This window comes from Mus musculus, chromosome 13 (genome assembly GCF_000001635.26).
Source record: "Mus musculus strain C57BL/6J chromosome 13, GRCm38.p6 C57BL/6J".
NCBI classification, from domain to species: domain Eukaryota; kingdom Metazoa; phylum Chordata; class Mammalia; order Rodentia; family Muridae; genus Mus; species Mus musculus.
The window spans coordinates 17,424,867-17,444,488 of NC_000079.6; the positions used below are offsets into that span (position 1 = coordinate 17,424,867).

A 19,622-nucleotide genomic window follows, 5' to 3' on the forward strand; every position below is an offset into this window, starting at 1 on the left:
TTTCACCAAGCAGTATGTGGGAGTCTGTCTACACTTGACGTTAAACCTCATATGCCATCCTATCCCCAAATCAACTCACACTCAGAGACTCACATTATCTGAGGCTTTGGAGTGGGGAGGAGAGTGAGAAGAGAAATGGCAGTGTGGAAATGAAGAATGATGACTAATAGTACAGGGATTCCTTTTTGAGTGAAGATAAAAGTTTTAAAATGTGATGGTGTTTACATAATTCAGTGAACAAACAAAAGGCCCCTGGATTGCATGTTTTACATGAAGTGTGTGTGTGAACCTCAATAAAACTACTTTTTAAAGGGTAGAAAGGAAACATACCATAGTTTTTATGCATATTCATGACAATTTACCCAAATTGTTGTCAAGTTTCAAGATGCAAAATACGTAAATATAAATGAAATGAAGGACAACAGTTCATAGGCTTACTCGCTCTACCCCCCCTTCTCTCTAATGTGAGCAATTTGTATGTTTCTTTAAGGTTCAGCATATTTTTTGCTTAACAGTGTTTCTTCAGTTAAACTTTTTCTTCTAGTTTTAATAAAAGAGTCAGGATGATTCAGGCCAAATCTTAAAATTTTTATTTAAAAATCTCCACAGCTTAAGTTTTAAGGATCACAAATTCTACCTTCTGAGGGTGCTCAAACACAATCTAGCAAAGGTCTATGACACTTTTTTAACTGACTTTTCTCTAATTGTCAGTGGCTTGTTCCTGTTTCTTCTATCTGATACCTCCCCAGAATGTATTACACCATCTACATTTCCACCAACTTTCTATTAATGATGACATGTGCTCTCAGAATTAGCTTGTACCACAGGTATCAATATGGACTCAGGTGGCAATGGAGGTCACTCACATTAATATGACCCCAGCACAGCCCACAGACATCAACATGGCTTCATGCGGCAGCACAGACCACAAACATCCACAAGGCCTTCTTCAATGGTAACATGGGTCACAGACAACACAGAGCTCGGTCACATCAGGACCATTGACTCACACATGGCCTTCAGTGGCAGGCAACATTGACCATGATGGTCCTTCAAGGAGGTCCAATCCAGAAAGTGAACCATTCCTCATCTTGGGCTCCATCATTGCCCAGAGCCAGGTTCATATAGGCTTTGCTGATTGGACACAGTGTTTATAAAACAATAAAAGGAAATGAAATAAGAGGAGTATCTGTTGGGATTGTCCATAAAGGACTGAAAAGGGAGAGCAATGGTAGATATGATCATAATTCATTATATACATGTAAAACATGAAACTTAAAGATTTCAGTTCATAAATTGGTAATCTATGTCTTGTAGGTTTTCCTGAGATTTTATCTCATCTATGTATTACTGGTCTGCATCATACAAGAAGTTGTTTCCTTTGAGAACTTCTAGAGTTCTCTTTCTTCTCTATTATTGTGCTAATCTACACATTACAAAAAAAAGCAGCTTCCTATTACACATAAATTTCTAGGATAATGACAGCTGGTAAAACTAAATTATTCCCTTTTTAAAAAGTGAATTCTAAGTGAGCTGAGTAGCAGAGAATTTGAGTGACTAACCTAGTGCAAAAATTCACAGGGTTTTCCACAGCCAGAGAGAATTAGAATGGTTTCCTCCAGCCAGAGTCTACAGTAACCAGCTCCCTTCGAAACTTCTCAATGCTTGCCACAAGCCATAGAAACAGATACTCCCATGTGTGCTTTACATGGTCTTCACAAAAGCCCTTGAAGACTGAGTCAAGATTTGAAACCAGATCCTCATTCTGTTTTCACTTTTGACACATGACCACCAAAGCCAAAAGGATGGACAGACACATTGGCTTTACTTAGAAGACATCTATAATGAGTCTAATGCCTTTGCTCATTCCTGGAGAAAACCAGGTTTCTAACTAATTCTGAGTCAACACTTTTACAAGTTTAGTCTGATTTCTTTTTTCCTAAATGGAGAGCATTTCTCTGCCACTTTCCTGTTTCCTTATATAAACTTTTAAAGGCTTATTCTTGTTGATTTAGAAGTTCTGCAGCCAGAAGAGCTTAGTCCTATGATCTTGGATACTCTATGTCTTGTTCTTCCAGAGTATCTATAAATGTGTTTATTTAATTAAGAAGACCAGCTAAGTCCATTTGTAGGCTTTGTTTGCATATCTGTGCAGCAGCAGGCTGACTTAGCCTTTCTTACCCTTCTATAATACCTATATGTGGCAAAATATTCTTCTTAAATCGTGATGACACTATTTGAAATAGCTTTCTTGTAAAACTTTCTAACTAGCTCTTTAAAAGTCTAAACAAATGATATTTGGGTTTTCTTCCTGGTTCTTATTTATTTTTCCTTTCAAACAGCTCCAACGTATTATAGAAAACAGAATGCTTTTCTGAATTCATTATTCCAAGTGCCCTGTGATCCTACAACTTTTGGGATCCATCAGTATGAATCAGATTCAACAGTCCACAAATTGTAGGACCTCCTCAAAAGGCTTAAAGAGAAAGCAAGGAAGAGTAAACAGAATTCACCAATAGTGAACAGCAGTGCAATTGCGTGTTTACACACTTAGGCCTGCTCTTGAGTTTCTTCAGACACATGTGATGAATGTCATAAAGTTTCAGCAATTTACTTATATCCACCATTTCAATGAGGCAGAACATCCTGTTCTCACAACCATTTGATCTGATACTACATGTCTCACCTCTTTGCTTCAAAAGGCACGATGACAGTGGAGATTCTGCATTTCAACAAAGACCAAAGTGAAGCATTCATGGAGTCTCCAGATCCTCTGTCTCCCCGGGAGCACCCTGATCAAGAAGGTCCATTGATTTTCCCGTTGACCTTCTGCCTTTCATGGATAAAACAGCTTTTATTTCTGGATTCCAAGCCTTTTGTGCTGTTTCTTGAATTCCTTTATAGCCAGAGTGGCTTCTTATTTACACCTGACCTGTCACACTTGGGGGCCTTCCCTTTCTCACTTGAACACTCTTTTGCCCACTTTTCCCACTACTTTAGCTTCTTTTACTTTATAAAATGGATGCAAAAGTTTTCCTGTGAGCTCCTCATCTTTGATATGTGACACATTTTTCTGACCTTCCATGAACATATTCAAAGCATTTCCAGGTGTCCTACAAGGTACAGACTTTGTTAAACGTTACTTCCAATTTTAACTTAAAGCACACATTAAGTGGATCACGGTCCCATTCTCTAAAATAAAGTGATAATCCGTCGAGACCTTTTTCCGTTTTGTTCCTGTTCAGCAGGTTGAACATAACTGAGTTGTGAGCCCTACTATAATAGTAACAGGTTATTCTGTGTATCAGTCTTTGTCTGGTCTTAGGCTCAAATCATTAGAATTGTATTATTTCCCTAATTCTATAACTACTTGCTTTATGAAACAGATACATGGGAGAGATCATTTGGTTGCAGGCTATGACTTCCCTCACAAGACGGGTTTGTCTGATTTTCCAGTGTTACTGTAACTTCACTAGCCTTTCCCTATACCAATAGAGCAAGAGCCTGAAAGCCAAGAGATATTAAAAAGCTTCTGAGCATCACAGGCAAAATGACGCACACATATCAGTGTTTACACTTTCCAGAGAAAAAAATCCCATGACTCAGATAAGCTATGGTCAAAAGAAAACAGCTGAAATGCCCGTTGTCTCCACTGTCCCTGAAGTAGCACAGTATTCCTGAGCACGATGTCTCATTCACAGAGATGAAATGCCCGTTGTCTCCGCTGTCACTGAAGTAGCACAGTATTCCTGAGCACGATGTCCCATTCACAGAGAACCATTCTCTCATCACTGTTCTCTGCATTCTTATCTCAGTTTGTATTATACACCTCCTGTTTCACCACTTCTTTGTGCAAAATTTTTAAGGGTTTTTTTTTAATTAGATATTTTCTTTATTTACATTTCAAATGTTATCTCCTTTCCTGGTTTCCCCCCAAAAAAACTCCTATCCGTTCACCCCTTCCCCTGCTCATCAACCCACCCACTCCCTCTTCCTGTCCCTGGCATTCCCCTACACTGGGGCATAGAGCCTTCACAGGATCAAGGGTCTCTCCTCCCATTGATGGCTAACTGGGCCATCCTCTGCTACATATGCGGCTGGAGCCATGATTCCCACCATGTGTACTCTTTGGTGGCTGTTTAGTCCCTGGAGCTCCTTTCCCACATCACTGAAGTTCCTTCCGAGTCCCACAACCAATAAGTATCAGCTTTCATGGATGTCTATTAGTTTTTTACTCAGACTGCAAAACTTATGAAAGGGAGGTGGAATGAGGAGCCTTGCTTGCTGTTCTTTTTATGATCCCACAGTTTATCTCCCCCATCTGAAGGTAAGCTGGAGCCTTCACTGTTTGGCAGAACTGTGGGTTTCCTGACTAGATGAACAGCTTAGCTGTCATCACTAAGGTATCTTCACACTGAATTCCTTCCCTCCCCCTCTCCTTCCACAGCCTGCGACCATAGCTCTAGAGAGGTCCGGATCAAACCGAGTCCCATGCTTTCTCTGCACTTATCAACTTTCTCCCAATTTTTAGGTTAAACCCTAAGCTGCTACTTAACAGAGTCACTAAACACTGAACTCATTTTCCGGCCCCCCACATTAACACACCACCTCAATGCACCATTATATTTGCTGGACAAACCTCAGATTCTTTCCCAGTCTACACAGTGACACCATTATAAGTCTTGTTCCCTAGTCCTCGCCACCCCCCCCCGGCCCCATTTCTTTGAACTAGGACTGAACTTAACTAATCTGACTCCTACAATGGAAACAATAATGACATATTGGAGGGGGATGGTTTTCCCCTCTTTTAAGATTTTATGAGATGCATTTTAACCAATTGCCAAATGTATACATTAATATTAACCACCGGGGAACTCCAGGGCCAAGAAGTGGGAGTGGGTGGGTAGGGGAATTGGGGGGGTGGGGGGTTATGGGGGACTTTTGGGATAGCATTTGAAATGTAAATGAAGAAAATACCTAATTTTTAAAAATTGGAAAAAAAAGAAATACAATGTGTAGTTCAAAACTCTAGCAAGAAAGAAAATGAGTTTATTTTTCTAATTCATAGTGCTCATGTTTAACTCTGTATCCTTGTCCATCTGAAATAGCATATGAACACAGCTGATGCTGGTTTCAGTCTTTATCACGAATAATCAAAAGCCATTGTCCAGGAACTGCACAGCGCTGTTCATGGTAGAAACACAAAAAGGGACTTAGGTTGTTTTTCAGACAGCTTTTCAGTATCTCTCTTAGAGTGGAAAGTTTCTACCCAAGTAATATTCCAAAAACATCAAGGTATGAGTTATTACTACTAAAATCCTAGAAGTCCTTCCTGAACTTAAAAGGGGTTGGGCATATCTCAACATATTAAACACAATAAAAAGGGGCAATTAGGAATCTATTGTGCAAAAATTCAAGCAGGATATTCCGATTTGCATTTTACTTTTCTCCTTAAAGCCAACCTTAAAAATAGTTATTTGGATGGAACACAGAGCCCCTAATGAAGGAGCTAGAGAAAGTACCCAAGGAGCTAAAGGGGTCTGCAACCCTATAGGAGGAACAACAATATGAACTAACCAGTACCCCCAGAGCTGTGTTGCATATGTAGCAGAGGATGGCCTAGATGGCCATCAATAGGAGGAGAGGCCCTTGGTATTGCGAAGATTATATGCCCAAATACAGGGTAATGCCAGGACCAGGAAGCAGGAGTGGGTGGGTTGGGGAGCGGACAGGGGGAGGGTAAAGGGGGCCTTGGGGATAGCATTTGAAATGTAAATGAAGAAAATATCTAATAAAAAATGCCTTTAAAAAGTGATTTGGATCATAGGCTAGCCTTGATATACTACTAACAGTCCTATAGGCTAGCCTGTGGTATAAGGTGCTGTTATATTGAGCTGGATCACCATTTTAAACACAGAAGTGAATTTTCACTTAGGATTTCAATGTAGGTTGTAAGGAGAAATTCTCTCCCTGCTTTTGTTCTAGGATTGATTTTCTTCCTACCACTCTTCAATTTGGCTATTCTGATCCTGCTAACACCCTTTCATCCTCAGGGATACATTTCCCAGGCTGAGGAAAAAGTAGACTTATGCATATTCTGGAGCTCTTTGGTAAAGGTATATTATTAGAACAGGGGCTTCTGTCACAGTTGTTGAGCTGTTGTAACAGCTGAAAAATGCAAGTAACTATAGGTCTGTGGCTGGGGTAGGTACAGAAATGACTTTAAAAGGTACCGTTAAGTACCTTGGTACATAGTATTTATACTAAACACACAGTAGACACCAGACACTATGCTACAGACATTCAACACACTGATGTGCCAATTCATCACCACAACCCTGAGGCAGACAGTATTTTCAACTATTAAATAAATGAAGATCTTCTGCAGAATGAATCAGTGCTTCAAAGGACTTAATTCCCAAGCCCCTGCTACAAGCCAAACAGCACGTCCTCATATGATGCTATCCTTGGCGGCTGTGTGCCTCAGGAGTAACAATCAAAAGGAAATGATGGGCAATATTCAACTGGAAAGAGGATGGTCAACTAAAACCATATCTTCACAGGAGTAAAAGTTCTCATGGTGGCTACAATTGGAAACAACCATTTTAGGGATGTTTTCTGCAACTTAAGTACTGCTTTGAAAACATAAAAAATTATTTTAGGAAAAATATTGTAAAATTAATTCCTTTCCCATTGATCAAGTCCTAATAAACAACCTAGGAAGGAATCTTAAAGTTTGAAGGAAACATCCCAACTGCCTTCCCAACAAACGACGATCGCATTTAAGCTAAAGCTATATTGCTTTCCGGTGGATAGGCATTTTTCTTTGCTGAAATTAATTAGAGTAAACATTTTCATTCATTTAGCGATGCATGTTACAAATCAGGCGCCCCTCCCTCCATAAAAGGAAATACACAGGCTCAGGAAACACAGTCAGATATACACACACCTGTTACTTTATTCCTTTTTCCGCTACATTTGTTGCAACAGATGAAAACCCACATCAGACTAAGGAAGAACTGCGCAAGTAGTTGTTTTATTTCAAGAAACTAGCTTTCTCAGGCTGGGCTTTTCTAAAGCATGGTCTTTAATCTGTCCAACTGTCTTTTCTAACATGCAGACCTAACCAGCTGTTAACAGGTCCTTTCATAAGCACCTGATACATCTCTCAAAATATAAAATCTCCCTCAGGATGTTACTGTACCTGCAAATGTGCTTACATTCATTCCATGGTTGAAACTAACTCCCTACAAGATTATAGTTAAACTTTTTTTCCTGGGAAGACATAGTCTTCTTTATAAAACTACCCTAGAGACATTCCAAGATCGCAGAAAGGCTGGCACTTCCTCCAGCAAGCACATCCCAGGTTGATGCTATTTCCACAGTCCAGCCTTCATTCCTTTCTAGTCTCAACAATTTCCACAGAGATCAAGCCTGTATGTTAGTGTGTGCAGCCCAGAGTAGTACTCTCTCAGCTCAAAGAATTAGCAGCATACCCCATGCTAAGGTTATATAATGACAGACCAACTCCTGCAAAAAGTGGGGTGGGGGAAGACAGTGAACAGCAGTGGTAATTCAACAAAATGAAAATCGTTTCCAGGAATCCCTATGAATACTTTGAACCAAAGAAGAAAGGTAATTTTACCTTAAATAATCAGTGTGTATATCAGTAGCCCTGAGGGGGAGGGGGGTGGAAATCATCTAATAATAAGATCTTGGTCGGAAATTCTTGCAAGGCCCAACTGAAATTTACAATCCCGTTACCAGGTTACAAGAGTGACATCTAGTGGACTCTTCCTGAAATGACTAAGGGGGGATTCAAATTAGAGCAAGGATTCCCAAAGCCTAATGTGAGAGTGAATCTCTGCTGGAAGAGTGAACCAGAGCCTGTCACATCTAACAAACACGCAGATGATACCCCTGCTGCCATTCCTAGACCTCTCATTGGAGCCATGTCCCAAGAGAGCTCACATCTGTTCCTACCCTCAGAAGACAAGTGGGTCAAAGGGACCCTTGACTCTGTCAGTGTTCCGACTTCATAGCCCCGCTCAGCAGCATAAATGCTGTTCCCTGTCTGCTCAGGTCTCCAATACATATTCACTTCAGCACTGAATACAATATATATTCCCTTTCATTGCAAACACCCCTTGTAGACTTTTGGTTTGCAATACTGGGGATGGAACTAGAGTCCATGAACGTAGAAAGAAACATTCTGCCACTGAACTATATATACAGCTAGACCCTAACTGAATTTTAGTATTAATTTTTACTTGTTTCAGAGCTCAATTTTTCTCCCACTACTCAAGTTAATTCGTTTTTGAATAGGGATCCACCATGGTAAGGTAACAAACCTATTCAGAATTTTAATACATTTTTCTGGGTTTATTTCTAAGAACTTCTAAGAAGCATAACTACAGAAACTCCAACTGCTGCCCAAATCCAGAACTGTGTGACTTATTCTAAAGAACCTTGACCTCTACACAGAATTATCAGTCTAGTATTTTTTTTGTTATTTTGAAGTTAGCAAAATGATGTTGTCATTTATTCACTTTACATCCCTATTGCAGGCCCCTGTGCTACCCTCACAAATTCCTCCTCCTATTGCTCCATCACATTCTACTCAGAGAAGGGGAAGCCCCCTTAGGTACTACCCTGACCCAGGACATCAGTCCCAGCAGGACTAATATCCTCTCCAACTGAAGCCTGTGCAGGCAATTCAGCTAGAGGAAAGAGATCCACTGGAGGGCAACAGAATTAAAGACTGCCCCTGTTCCAGTTGTTAGGGCACCCACACATCTGCTAGAAATTGTGAGAGTCCTAAGTGGAGCCACTGCATGATCTTTAGTTGGTGGTTCAGTCTCTGTGAGCTATCATGGGCCCAGGTTAATTAACTGTGTAGACCTTTTTGTGGTAATAGCCAGAAACTGGAACCAACTTAGATGTCCTTCAACTGAAGAATGGATAAAGAAAATGTGGTACATATACACAATGGAATACTATTAAAAACAACAACATCATGAAATTTGAAGGCAAATAGATGGAAGTAGAAAATATCATTCTCAGTGAGGTAACCCAAACCCAGAAATGCACACATGGTATGTATTCACTTATAAATGGACATTAGCCATAAAGTACAGGATAACCATGATACAATCTACAGACCCAAAATAAACTAAGTAATAAGGAGTGCCCAAGGTAGGAAGCTTGAATCTCACTCAGAAAGGGAAATAAAATAGATATCAGAGGCAGATGGAGAGAGGGACCTGGGTAGAAGAAGGAGTGAGACAGGGAATGGGAATGGGGATCAGCTGTGCGGAGGGGTGTGGGAGAAGGCTGAGAGAGAGAACAGAAATCTGTGTGGGGCATCTCTGGGACTAGTGGGAGATGTGGAATGGAGGAGGCTTCCAGAAGTCTATGGGGTTGACCCTATCTGAGACTCCTAGAAGCTGGGGCAATGGAGAGTGAAGTGGCCACCTCCTGTAGCCAAGCCCAAAATTTGTCCTGCCTACAAGATGCACAGGGATAAAAATGAAGCAGAGATTGAGGGAATGGCCAACTAATGACTGGTCCAACTTGAGACACATTCCATAGGAGAGAGCCAACTTCTGACACTTTTAATGATACTCTACTAAGCTTGCATGCAGGAGCCTAGCATAATTGTTTCCTAGGAGGCTTCATCCAGTGGCAGAGAAAAACAGATGCAGAGACCCACAGCCAAAGATCAGGCAGAGCTCAGAGACTCTTGTGAAAGAGCCCGAGGGGTCACAGACACCACAGCCTAGTCTCTTAACAGTAAATTAATCTCTCCTCCCCAGAGGAGCCCTGCAGGCCATACATGACTCCTCTTACCAAAGTCTCCCTCTGCTCTAGAGTAGACTTAGTTTCTAGTTCTACCAGCCTATGGCCTACAACCAATTTCCAACAAAGAAGGAGACCATTCTGTAATCTCTAAAACATACAAACATGCATGAAAACCACTTTCCAGTCCTGTCTTATTACAAAATTATTAACCTGGAACAAATACGTTTTACAAGCAGTAGAACCTCTATTTCAATCTAACAAATGCAGAAAAAGGAGAACTTCTTCCTTTGATATGAAGTTGGAATTTTTGGAAATGTGTCTACTTGTTTTCTTTCAAGCTTATCCTCTCATGTCCCAAATAGATCTTCTGTCTCCGACTCCTGCCCCAGCCTACAACCTTATGGAAATACCATTTGAAAACCAGAAGCCATGAGTCTCACAATAGCTGAAACCACCCAATCTCATGCATTGCTAAAAGATTGCATTTTCATTAAAATGATGGGGGGAGAGAGAGAACTGTTTCCCTACGAACTGACCTAATTACTATTCTAATACAATTATAACATATGCAATCAAAAGATTTATTCTGAAGATGTAAAATCTGACTTCCTGAAGGAAATTTGCTTTTAAGTCATAATTAAGGATCCCTGTAATGAATAAACAACTGAAATGTTTACGCCTCTTCAACTGCTCTTGGCAGCCTTGAGGGGGGAATTATGAAGAGAAAAATGCCACATAGTTCTTTCTCAAAGGTGACATTAAAACAGAAAATCATCTGCCAGGTCCTGTCATAGACCCAGGTCCTCCTGCCCAAGTTAAAGGCCTAGTTATAACATAATTGTGACTGTGACCAAGTTACCTAAACTCTCATTTCCTCTGTTTCTTTGGTGGAAAGTGAGAAATATACTGTAATATAAGTATTAATATAAATATCATGATTATTTAAATGACTGTTGTGTGACTAAATTAATATGTATGAAGCATTTAATAACTGGAGCATAGTAATCGCTCATTAACATCACCTCTTAGTTGTAATGCCTCTTACTAACTTGTTACTGATTGTAATGGCTATTTAACATCTTTCTTATTCAAAATGACATTTGCTTCCTTTTTTATAATCGTTAGCATATTTGTTAGCATAAGAAATATACAATCATATCAATTCTTCATGTGTCTTGAGAATGGGAGAGAAGCAGATGAAATTCTAAAACACCTTCCAATGTTTTCCAATCTATTGCCTCTCCTTGTGCCTTTTACTGCTTTGCCCAGCAATAAAGCATGTTTAAAATTCTGCAACTGTTAATTGAAGGCCATTGTGATTTTCAAAAATCAAAATAGTTTTTAAGCATCACAATGCACTGTCCTTGAGCATTATCTGAAGTTCAGAAATTTTGTTTCAAATTAAAGAAAGCTAAGTATCTTCCAGGAGAAGTAGATTGGCAGCTACTATGCCAGTAGCTGGCAATACTCCCTAATTTTATCTGCCTCTTGGACTGCCCAATGACCTATTTTCTTAGAATTGTGGCAAAGTCTATGCCAGTTTATTTCAAAGTAAGCAGGGCCTTCAAAGAAGGCTTCATTTTGTTTTAACAAGATTCTCAAATTTAAGAGAATTGAGGCATTCAGAAGCTTTGAAGTACACACATGATACCTGGTCCAACCTTAGGGAGAAGGGGAAGAGATCACAAAATTAGCACTTCAATTTACCAGAAAATGAACTTTAAGTTTTAAATTGTCACTGTTAATTAATTTAAAATTTTGCAGAATTTTCTGAAATGCAGTGTGAGTGCCAGGGTTATAACTAAGTGGTATAGCACACACTCCACAACCCAATGAGGTCCTGGAGTCAACTATCAACATTACAAAAACCAAAATAAAAGAAAAAGAAAACCAATCTAATGTTTTTGCTATAACCCAGTAACTCATATTTACTTTTTTAAGTAAAAAAAAAAGTTTTATTTCAGCTTACATTTCCATCTTAGCCACAGCAGCAGGGAACAGCAGCAGGGACAAGAAATTAGCTGTCCATGCTTCATGTGCTCAGAGCAAGCAAAGTGAAAGCAGGAAGCATTCAAGGCTCTAAACCACCAAAGCCCATTCCCAGTGGCGTACCTCCTCCATCAAGCATTCATTGTCTGAAGGTTCCTTAGTCTCCGCAAACAGTGTCACAAACAGAGGACCAAGGTTTCAAACACATGAGTCTATGGGAGGTGTAACTCATTCAGACCAGAACAGGCTGTATGTTAGAATTTATGTGGGAGGGGTTACATCAAATAAAGAAGTGAAATGAATTTTTGCTTACACCATTGAGAAAACATTTGGAAGAAAAATTACCAATACAAAGAAGTAAATTAACAGAAGTGTGGACTTGGTGATCATCAGATAATTTACAGGATATCAATGACATACGTCATTACATTTTTCAAAACTTTTGGATGCTGAATGACTGTAATGGAAGACTAGAAGTTTATCCTATTTTAATACCATCTTATCAGTAACAATATTGACATAAAAGTTTCAATACTTTCATCAATTAATTTCTTTTTAATTTATTGCCTATTGATGTGCATTTTCTTTTGCCTGTATTTCTAATAATATAATATTTTAACAGATAATTATTAGAAAAGAATATGTATCTAACATAGCTTGTATTTCGCCCATCTTTTAAAGGATTCTTATTTATACTTGTATTTGTTTGAGTGTATGTTAAATGTGTAGGACTGCTTGAGGATGCCAGAAGAGGACGTCAGATTCCACAGAACTGGACCTACAGCTGCCTGTCATAGATGCTGGGAAGTGAACTCCAGTCCTCTAGGAGAGCAGTAAGCACCTGTCACCACCACTGAGTCATCTCCAGCCCTTTTCCTTGCTTTTTTAATGCTGAAGGAGAACTGTTCATCTAATTGCATCTTACAGATATATATATAAAGATGGACCCCAATCCTTGTCAGAGAATAGTTCATATTTTAATCAAATTGTCCTATTTCCTTTGATTGACTGTGAGTCTTACTGCATCTTTATTAACAATACATTAAACTAAAATTCTCATTGCATTTAGTAACTAAGTCACTCTTATCTTTCTCATCTCAAACAATTCTTTTAATATTGCTACAGTTGGACAATATATCGATAATACAATTTTTTTTAAGTTCCAGGACAAGATTTTGAAATTTAAAAATGTTGTCCTCATTTGAATTAAACTACAAATTTCATGAAAGTTAAAATTTGATGTATATATCTTTACTTATTTTGCCCCTAAGTTTTCATAGATGTTTTTAGATAATATTTCAGACTTTCACAGAGTTATAATGACAATTCCCCTACAGCAATGGCAATAGGAGTTTCCTTTTACTGGAACTTAATTGGAGTCAGGTAAGATACTCAGCTCACAATGTCTCACTTAAATCTTCCAGGTCTAACTGCAAACTTCAAGCCCTCAGAATTGGTCCTATTATACTGTCTCGGAGTTCTGTTGTTTGCAGGACTAAAATACTGTGTCCTTCACAGCAGGCTCAAGAAACTGTTTACTTGACTTGTCAATGGTCATATAGAAGCAGTGAGTTGAAACTATGCTACTGGGAGCTTATATGATCCATACATCAGTGTTCAGATATACTTCTATGGCGGGGACACATACTATGTTTTCTGCCTTCTAGAATCATAACAGATATGTTATCTTTCATTTCAAACACATGATGGAAAAGGAAGAATTCTTCTCTAGCTAATAAAGAAACAAGTACCTATCTTATATTGTGCCTAGCACTAAAAGAACTTCTAACTTGGATATAGTGGGAAAAATAAATAAATTTTAGAATCTTAAATCCATGATTCTAGGCTAGAACATAGGAAACTTAAATTCTCTAGGTTTCCTTTTTTGTTGTTGTTTGCTTTTTCAAGAAAGAGTCTCTCTGTGTATCCCTAGATGTCCTGGAACTCACTCTGTAGATCAGGCTAGCCTCAAACTCACAGAGATCCTCCTGCCTCTGCCTTGAAAATGGTGCAATTAAACGGCTGCAACGCTACTGTCCAGCTCTAGATATCCTTTTAATCAGTATAAAATGAAAAGAAAGTTTGATATGTAATACAAACATACATGAATATGTATCCCAATTATATGCCATGTATTCAGTGGTATCCAGAATGGTCACTACTAATTATTACCATTTCATCAACTAAGTTAAGTATGCAGTGCAGGCACACAGCTGTTCAATCTGTATCTTCACACTTTAATGAGTGCCTTTGTGTGACTATGATTTAGAAACAAAACCACACATAAAAAGAGACAGATGTGTATTGTTTAAATTTTGACATTTAAAAGGGTTTCTTAATGTGACCTAAAAAATATAAAAATATTCTCAATGTTACCTAATCTGCATGATTTAACAGCACTTGGACATTGTCTAAGGAATGATAACAAAGTGCTGCCTCTCCTCACTTGGAATTTACTGCCTGTCTGAGTCTCTGTTCTGGCCAAATTAAATACACAGCACAATGTCCCTCCCAGAAATAACAAAGCACAGCTTCCTGCTGTACTCCTTGGTTGAATAAACCCAAAGTGAGGTAAAGAGGACAGTATTTCATTTAATCATCTAAGTAACTGTTTTCTTCCATCTTTTGAATTAGAAGCTAGTTCAGAAAAAAAAAAAAAACTCTAGAAAAGAATCATTATGTGATTGATCAGGTCACTTAGAAAGAAAAAAAAACTCTTTGAAGAGTCTTTGTTTGAAAGGCTCAAGGAGTCCACACGAAGCATAGAAGTCCACCACCTTCCTGACACCTGCGCCTGCCCAAGGTCCATAAGCTATTCAACCTTATTATCTGTGAAGCATCCTAGAAGCGATGGTGAGTGCACCATTGCCTTCCAGAAAACACTAGCCAAATTCTTTGGAAAGGTTTTGTAACATAAAAGGACAATAAAATGGAATTTTCAATAGAAAAAGACATGCCTTGGAGCCTAAGTTGGTAGGTAGGTAGATTTGGTTCACTTATTTTGTTTTGGTTTTAGTTGGTAAATTTGTCAGTATTTTGTTTCATTTCTTGCAATAGTATGGGTTGAACTCAGAGCCCTTCCTATCCTAGGCAAGTGCTCTACCATATGAATGCTAGGTTTTTTGGTTTATTTTGGTTTTTTGGGTTTTTTGCAGGGCATGTGGTTGTTCTGTTATTGTTGTTTTGGTGGTGTTGGTGTTTTGAGACTTGGGGATTGTTTTTGTTTTTGAGACAGAGCCTCACTACATTGTTCAGGCTTTAATTATACATATTCACCACACCTTGCTAGATGGTAGATCTTTGAAGATGTAAACTACATCCACATGTTTATGTATACAAGATAGTGTTTTTAGTTGGATAGAATATTAAGCTTAATCAGGACAAAAAAAAAGATGTCATCTTATTAAACCTAAATATGGAACCTTAATGCTCATAGCATAGACAGCATCAGCCTCACTTCATACTAGATATTTGGATGATCCATATGCACTCTGACATTAGAGAAATATCTGAGTGAGAACATAGTATGAAGAGGAAATTATCATTAAGAGAGGGGGATGTTTAAAAAAATTAAGTCTAAGTATTTGGTAAATTCTCTATGTGGTAAAAGTAAAGTCGCCAAGAAACATGGCACAAAAATTGTCTGGATCAAATAAAGAGCTGAACATATCCTAATAGCTGACAATAAATGGCCTGGAAGAGTTAGAGTTCCGGAAGTGATTAAGGCTAATGGGTATAGGAATTATAGAGTAGCCAACGGTGGTAATATATGCCTACAGTAACAGCTACTTAAGAAGAGAGGATGGAGCTCAGGAACTTGAGAACAGTCTGAGTAATAGAGACCTCTGAATATAAAAAAGGAAAGAAAGAAAGGGAAGGGGTAAGAAAAAGAAGGAAAGGAAAATGGAGAAAAGAGAGGAAGGAAGGGGCAAGAATTGAGAGATGATAGGATTAAATTTCAGAGCCCTATAAAGGGAAGAAGATGGTTGTCATTGCAATTTCTTTGACCTGACTGATCTTATGAAAATTTGTATTGATCATGGAATTGAAGTTCAATGGTATGACCCCAATTCCTTTATATTAGTGAACCTCCTTGGTAGCAGACAAAGCACATAATTAGAAATGAGAGTACTGTGCTCGCTTCGGCAGCACATATACTAAAATTGGAACGATACAGAGAAGATTAGCATGGCCCCTGCGCAAGGATGACACGCAAATTCGTGAAGCGTTCCATATTTTTGAAAATACAAAATGCAAAAGGATCCTAACTCAAAACATCCAGGTAATCCAGGACACAATGAGAAGACCAAACCTACGGATAATAGGAATTGATGAGAATGAAGATTTTCAACTTAAAGGGCCAGCTAATATCTTCAACAAAATAATAGAAGAAAACTTCCCAAACATAAAAAAAGAGATTCCCATGATCATACAAGAAGCATACAGAACTCCAAATAGACTGGACCAGAAAAGAAATTCCTCCCGACACATAATAATCAGAACAACAAATGCACTAAATAAAGATAGAATATTAAAAGCAGTAAGGGAGAAAGGTCAAGTAACATATAAAGGAAGGCCTATCAGAATTACACCAGACTTTTCACCAGAGACTATGAAAGCCAGAAGAGCCTGGACAGATATTATACAGACACTAAGAGAACACAAATGCCAGCCCAGGCTACTATACCCGGCCAAACTCTCAATTACCATAGATGGAGAAACCAAAGTATTCCACGACAAAACCAAGTTCACACAATATCTTTCCACGAATCCAGCCCTTCAAAGGATAATAACAGAAAAGAAGCAATACAAGGACGGAAATCACGCCCTAGAACAACCAAGAAAGTAATCATTCAACAAACCAAAAAGAAGACAGCCACAAGAACAGAATGCCAACTCTAACAACAAAAATAAAAGGGAGCAACAATTACTTTTCCTTAATATCTCTTAATATCAATGGACTCAATTCCCCAATAAAAAGACATAGACTAACAGACTGGCTACACAAACAGGACCCAACATTCTGCTGCTTACAGGAAACCCATCTCAGGGAAAAAGACAGACACTACCTCAGAGTGAAAGGCTGGAAAAAAATTTTCCAAGCAAATGGACTGAAGAAACAAGCTGGAGTAGCCATTTTAATATCGGATAAAATCGACTTCCAACCCAAAGTTATCAAAAAAGACAAGGAGGGACACTTCATACTCATCAAAGGTAAAATCCTCCAAGAGGAACTCTCAATTCTGAATATCTACGCACCAAATGCAAGGGCAGCCACATTCATTAGAGACACTTTAGTAAAGCTCAAAGCATACATTGCACCTCACACAATAATAGTGGGAGACTTCAACACACCACTTTCTTCAAAGGACAGATCGTGGAAACAGAAACTAAACAGGGACACAGTGAAACTAACAGAAGTTATGAAACAAATGGACCTGACAGATATCTACAGAACATTTTATCCTAAAACAAAAGGATATACCTTCTTCTCAGCACCTCACGGGACCTTCTCCAAAATTGACCATATAATTGGTCACAAAACAGGCCTCAATAGATACAAAAATATTGAAATTGTCCCATGTATCCTATCAGACCACCATGGCCTAAGACTGATCTTCAATAACAACATAAATAATGGAAAGCCAACATTCACATGGAAACTGAATAACACTCTTCTCAATGATACCTTGGTCAAGGAAGGAATAAAGAAAGAAATTAAAGACTTTTTAGAGTTTAATGAAAATGAAGCCACAACGTACCCAAACCTATGGGACACAATGAAAGCATTTCTAAGAGGGAAACTCATAGCGCTGAGTGCCTCCAAGAAGAAACGGGAGACAGCACATACTAGCAGCTTGACAACACATCTAAAAGCCCTAGAAAAAAAGGAAGCAAATTCACCCAAGAGGAGTAGACGGCAGGAAATAATCAAACTCAGGGGTGAAATCAACCAAGTGGAAACAAGAAGAACTATTCAAAGAATTAACCAAACGAGGAGTTGGTTCTTTGAGAAAATCAACAAGATAGATAAACCCTTAGCTAGACTCACTAAAGGGCACAGGGACAAAATCCTAATTAACAAAATCAGAAATGAAAAGGGAGACATAACAACAGATCCTGAAGAAATCCAAAACACCATCAGATCCTTCTACAAAAGGCTATACTCAACAAAACTGGAAAACCTGGACGAAATGGACAAATTTCTGGACAGATACCAGGTACCAAAGTTGAATCAGGATCAAGTTGACCATCTAAACAGTCCCATATCACCTAAAGAAATAGAAGCAGTTATTAATAGTCTCCCAACCAAAAAAAGCCCAGGACCAGATGGGTTTAGTGCAGAGTTCTATCAGACCTTCAAAGAAGATCTAATTCCAGTTCTGCACAAACTATTTCACAAAATAGAAGTAGAAGGTACTCTACCCAACTCATTTTATGAAGCCACTATTACTCTGATACCTAAACCACAGAAAGACCCAACAAAGATAGAGAACTTCAGACCAATTTCTCTTATGAATGTCGATGCAAAAATCCTCAATAAAATTCTCGCTAACCGAATCCAAGAACACATTAAAGCAATCATCCATCCTGACCAAGTAGGTTTTATTCCAGGGATGCAGGGATGGTTTAATATACGAAAATCCATCAATGTAATCCATTATATAAACAAACTCAAAGACAAAAACCTCATGATCATCTCGTTAGATGCAGAAAAAGCATTTGACAAGATCCAACACCCATTCATGATAAAAGTGTTGGAAAGATCAGGAATTCAAGGCCCATACCTAAACATGATAAAAGCAATCTACAGCAAACCAGTAGCCAACATCAAAATAAATGGAGAGAAGCTGGAAGCAATCCCACTAAAATCAGGGACTAGACAAGGCTGCCCACTTTCTCCCTACCTTTTCAACATAGTACTTGAAGTATTAGCCAGAGCAATTCGACAACAAAAGGAGATCAAGGGGATACAAATTGGGAAAGAGGAAGTCAAAATATCACTTTTTGCAGATGATATGATAGTATATATAAGTGACCCTAAAAATTCTACCAGAGAACTCCTAAACCTGATAAACAGCTTCGGTGAAGTAGCTGGATATAAAATAAACTCAAACAAGTCAATGGCCTTTCTCTATACAAAGAATAAACAGGCTGAGAAAGAAATTAGGGAAACAACACCCTTCTCAATAGTCACAAATAATATAAAATATCTTGGCGTGACTCTAACTAAGGAGGTGAAAGATCTGTATGATAAAAACTTCAAATCTCTGAAGAAAGAAATTAAAGAAGATCTCAGAAGATGGAAAGATCTCCCATGCTCATGGATTGGCAGGATCAACATTGTAAAAATGGCTATCTTGCCAAAAGCAATCTACAGATTCAATGCAATCCCCATCAAAATTCCAACTCAATTCTTCAACGAATTGGAAGGAGCAATTTGCAAATTTGTCTGGAATAACAAAAAACCTAGAATAGCAAAAAGTCTTCTCAAGGATAAAAGAACTTCTGGCGGAATCACCATGCCAGACCTAAAGCTTTACTACAGAGCAATTGTGATAAAAACTGCATGGTACTGGTATAGAGACAGACAAGTAGACCAATGGAATAGAATTGAAGATCCAGAAACGAACCCACACACCTATGGTCACTTGATCTTCGACAAGGGAGCTAAAACCATCCAGTGGAAGAAAGACAGCATTTTCAACAATTGGTGCTGGCACAACTGGTTGTTATCGTGTAGAAGAATGCGAATCGATCCATACTTATCTCCTTGTACTAAGGTCAAATCTAAGTGGATCAAGGAACTTCACATAAAACCAGAGACACTG

At 38.6% G+C, this 19,622-nt stretch overlaps 1 protein-coding gene and 1 non-coding gene across 3 annotated transcripts in view; one reads left to right on the top strand and one right to left on the bottom strand.

Annotated features, from left to right (window-relative positions):
* The window catches only part of Sugct (succinyl-CoA glutarate-CoA transferase), an 837,324-nt gene that overhangs the window by 567,395 nt on the left and 250,307 nt on the right, over positions 1-19,622 (bottom strand). The window lies entirely within an intron of this gene.
* Gm24873 lies at positions 15,924-16,030 on the top strand. The gene has a single exon (XR_003950770.1). It is a non-coding gene; the product is annotated as a U6 spliceosomal RNA (small nuclear RNA).